A 5,042-nucleotide genomic window follows, 5' to 3' on the forward strand; every position below is an offset into this window, starting at 1 on the left:
TTGAGCTTCAATCTATTTTGAAGGCTGCAGTCCTTGATTATCTTCAGTAAATGCTTCATGTCCTCCAGTTTCAACAAGCAGGGTTGTGCCATCTGCGTAACACAGGTTGTTGATGAGTCCTCCTTCAATCCTGATGCCACATCCCTCCTCATAAAGCCCAGCCTCCTGGATGATCTGTTCCGCATATAGATTGAAAAGGTGTGGAGACAGAATGTATCCCTGGCATACACTTTTCCTGACTTTGAAGCATGCAGTGTTTCCTTGCTCTATTCTAATGACTGTTTTCTGGTCCAAGTATAGGTTTCCTATTTACTGGATATTAATTCCCAAGAATATTGCCTTTTCAAGTCTTCTTTTATAATAGCATTCTATCTTTATAGTTTGCTTTATCTTTTATGTCATCTTTCTGGAGATTGGTAATTTTTTTTGAAGTTTCTTCTCTCTGCAAGTTCTCATTCTTCTAAGTTGCTTGCTTTGTCTCTTCAGTCATGTTGGTGGCTTTCACCAGATGGCAGGTTAACTGAGACGGCAGACTGAAAAAGTGAGATGGGATTGATGACCCGTAGGTTCACTTTGTGGTTGTTGTTAGGTGTCATCAATGTGAGTATGACTCAGAGTGACCCTATGGACAACATATATGAACTGTGCCCTACCCACTATTATCCTCAATTGCTGACACACGTGGGCCCATTGCGGCAGTCACTGTGCCAATCCATCTGGTTGGGAGTCTTCCTCTCTTGCCATCCTTCTGCCTTTCCAAGCATGGTGTCTTTCTCCACATGCCCACAGTAGGTGAAACAAAACTTTATCATTTTTGCCTCCAAGGAATACTTTGGCTGCACTTTCTCCAAGGGATATTTTGTTTGTTTTGACAGTCCATGGGATATTCAGTACTCTTGTCCTACATCAATTTTTCTTATGTCACCCTTATCCGATATCTAGCTCACAGATGCCTAGCAAGTGATTGAAGACCATAGGCTGAATCAGGTTCACCTTAGTCCTTAAACTGACATCACTGGTCCTCAATAATTTGGAGAGATTCCTGACTGCAGAAATTCCTTTTGCAGTACTTGCTGCAGAAGGTCAAAGAACACAGCCTTCAATTTTGATTGCATTTTAAGATCAAGAAAATTAAAACTCTCATCATTAGACTGGTAGGCAACATCTTGCTAGATGAAGAAAAGACAATCAACAATCAACACCCTTGATATAAGTAGTCAGATTATTAGGAGATGGATTGCCCAGGGAAAGTGTGAAGTTAGGGAGAGTTTCACTTTTGCGCATTGGAGCTCAATTTTGGCTATAGTCTGGGAGCTTTAAAAACAATGATAGCCCAAAAATATTCACTTAATTGGTATAGGGTATGGCCTGAGTAAGGAGAATTTAAAAAGTTTCCCCAGTGATACCAATGTGCTGCCAATGCTGAGAAGAACCACTAAAACAAGACCTGGTGGAAGTATCCACTTTACTGGCTAATATTTTCTTTTTAAATTGTGATTTTAATGAAAGTTTATAGGGAACTTGGATTTCCATTCATTCATTGTTGCACATTTCCCTCCTTGCCCCTTCCCCGCCCCTCCTCCCACCCAGTTTGCTTTTTTCTTTGGAAAAGAAATTCTCCCCTTCAGCCCACTTTACAATGCAGCTCTTTTTCTGGATTCTTGTCATGCCAATAATACCTAATCATATATTCCTTTTATACAGTTCTCTCCCTCATCTGTTCCAATGTCATGTACATTATTTATCCCCTCTTTTTTTGTTTACCCCCAACCCCCATGTCAGTCCTGTTTTACAACAGTGGCATTATGATGTATTTGTCTTTTTGTGGCTGAGATACTTCACTCAGTATAAAGTCCTCCATGGTCACCCATTTTGCATAATATTTCATAAGTTGTTTTTCAGTGCTGCATAATATTCCATTATGTGAATACACCACAGCTTCTTTAGCCATTCATTTGTTGAAGGGCACTTGGGTTGTTTCCAACTCCTTGCTATTGTGAACAAAGCCTCAATAAACATGGGTGTGCATATATCTGCTTGGGTGGCAGTTCTGGTTTCTTTAGGGTATATTCCCAATAGGGAAATTGCTGGGTCAAATGTTATTTCTATCTCCAACCTTCTGAGAAAGCGACATACTGCTTTCCATAATGGTTGCACCATTTTACACTGCCACCAACAGTGAATAAGGGTTCCAGTTTCTCCACAACCTCGCCAGCAGTTGTTGTTTGCTGCTCTGTTGAAATTTGCTCTTGTTACTGTGGTGAGATGACATCTCATATTTGCTTTGATTTGCATTTCTTAGAGCTAGGGATTTTGAACACTTCTTCATGTCTTTGTTTGCCATCTGAATGTCTTCTTTGACAAAGTGTCTGTTTATATCCTGTGCCCATTTTGCAACTGGGTTGTTTACCTTTATCTTGTTGTGGCGTATTGGCTATTTTTTAAGTGTTTCTTTTCAGTCCCATGAAATTCTTCACATATCTGAGTATCTTGAATGTCTCTGCTTATTATTCCTGATTTTGACATGGTACCTTCTCTCTCAACTGAGGTGACTGCCTCTCAGACTTGTGAGCTTCTATTGTTTCTGAGGGGAAACTTGCAGGCGTCCTTCTGCAAGTGTGACAGAGGTGACGTTGTCCAGCTTGAGACGTGACAAGCAGCTCTGATATTCTAACTGCCTCTTCCAGTCAGCTAGCAGAGCTCTTTTTGAGAGTTTGAGAACCGCATCTTAATGAGTTCTTAACAAACCCTATTTTAAACCTTCTCAATACCCCCTGAAAGGGAGATGGTACAAACTATTGAGCCTCTGGGTAGTCTACATGGAAGTGGCCTCCGTTCTCCATTCTACCTTTCCTGCTTAGAAGGCCATCTTTTGGTCAGGTCACCAAAACGGATGCTAACAACTTCCTTTCCATTTATGCCAACTTGAGGGGAACTGTGACTTAGAAATCCTTTGACCATGCACAACCTGACATGCTCAATGTGTTAGCTTTATTGATAAGAAGAACTACCATTCTTTGTTATGTCAACTTGGAGTTATAAACAATATTTTCCTCAGTCCACAAATAAACAAACAAAAAAACACCTTAAGGTAAAAGTGATTCCTAGCAGAAAAATACCAGACCTAATTATCAAACAATATCATTAATATCACATAGACGCAAGATTCTGCTGGAAATTAAAAATTACTGGAGCAGCACATCAACAGAGAACTGCCAGATGTACAGGCTGAGTTTAGAAGAGGCCGTGGTACTAGGGATAATATAGTTACTGTTAGATGGACCTTGGCTGAAAACAGAGTACTAGAAGAATGTCTATCTGTGCTTCACTGACTATGCAAAGGCTTTTGATTGTGTGGATCACAATAAGCTGTGGCTGACTCTGAGAAGAATGGAAATCCCAGAACATTTGATTATGCTTATGAGAAACCTATGCTTGGACCAGGAGGCAGCTGTCAGAACAGAGCAAGGAAACACTGCATGGTTCATAAGTGGGAAGGGCATATGCCAGGGATGTATTCCGTCTCCATACCTTTTCAATCTATATGCAGAACAGAACATCCGGGAGGCTGGGCTGTATGAGAAGGGATGTGGCCTCAGGATTAGTGTAAGATTCATCAACAACCTGCGTTATGCAGATGACACAACCCTGAAACTGAGGAGGACCTGAAGTGCTTGCTGCAGAAGTTCAGACACAATAGGGATTAAGGCTCAACATCAAGAAAACAAAGATTCTCACCACTGGACCAATTGGCAGCATCATGATGGATGGTGAAGAGATTGAGATTGTTCACATCATTAGTTTGCTTGACTCCACAGTCAACACTCTTCATACTAACAGCCAAGAACCTCTCCAGTGTACTGAAGAGCAACAATGTCAGTTTGGAGACTAAGGTGTGTCTGATCTAGGCCATAGTCTTCACAATTGCTTGCTGTGCATCAGAAAGCTGGACTGTGACTGGGGATGACAGAAAGAGAACTGATGCCTTTGAGCTGTGGTGCTGGAGAAGAGTACTGCATACACCATGGACTGTCAGGAGAACAAACAGGTTCATCCTAAAGAGGGTGAAGGCAGCCTGCTCCTTGGAGGCAGAGATTTTGAGGCTTTGTCTGACATAGATTGTCCACGTTTCAAGGAGGGACCAGTCCTTGGAGAAAGACGTCATACTTGGGAGGGTGGAGGAACAGAGAAAGAGAGGGAGACCATCGATGAGATGGATTGATTCAGTGACTGGTGTAATGAGAGTAGGTGTGTCTGAGACAGTATAGTTGGCACAGGACAGAGCAGGTTTCAGGGCTGTTGTACATAAGGTCACTATGAGTCGCGAATGACTCAACAACACCTAACAACAACAAACAAGATAAACTATGGCTCTAAGTAGAAATATTATGCTTACTGCTGTTGAATGAGACCAAATGAGTGGGCACCCAGTGCACTAGGTGGACTGTGGGGGTGGACACCTGAGTTCTGTTATATCAATGAAATGTTAGGCAAAGCAGTAGGCTCTCCACACACATTCTCTCTGAAAGGTACTAAACTGGCAGCCAATGGGCCTATGTAGTCACATTATAGTTGATTCACAGAGTTTTCAAAAAAAATTTAGACAAACAGGAGATTTTTACATAAAAAGTTGGATTTTAAGCTTCTTTTGAAGTACTAGCACGTAGGGCTGCACCAGGGAATTCATTACAGACTTACAGAGGAACCAGGCTGTGGCCGCCCCTTTACATGGCATCACACAAACACCATGCAAAGAATTAATGTACAACATCACATTCACAACTCTTGGAATGCAGTTAAGATTTTAAAAAGTTGCAACAATGAAGGACTGGAAATCCCAAGTCTCTGTAAGCTTTCATTAACTAAAAAAAAAAAGTGATTACCAAAAGTTTAAAAAAAAGTGACATCATCATCAATCCTATTAATGGCAGAAAAACCCTACATAAGTCAGAAAGAATTAAAACATTTATTGGGCATAAATATATTACATATACACTACAGGTACAGTTAGGTATTACATATAGCATAGTATTTGCAAAATC

The sequence above is a fragment of the Elephantulus edwardii genome, unplaced genomic scaffold (assembly GCF_000299155.1).
Source record: "Elephantulus edwardii isolate Elephantulus edwardi_28Jun2011 unplaced genomic scaffold, EleEdw1.0 scaffold00088, whole genome shotgun sequence".
NCBI lineage: Eukaryota > Metazoa > Chordata > Mammalia > Macroscelidea > Macroscelididae > Elephantulus > Elephantulus edwardii.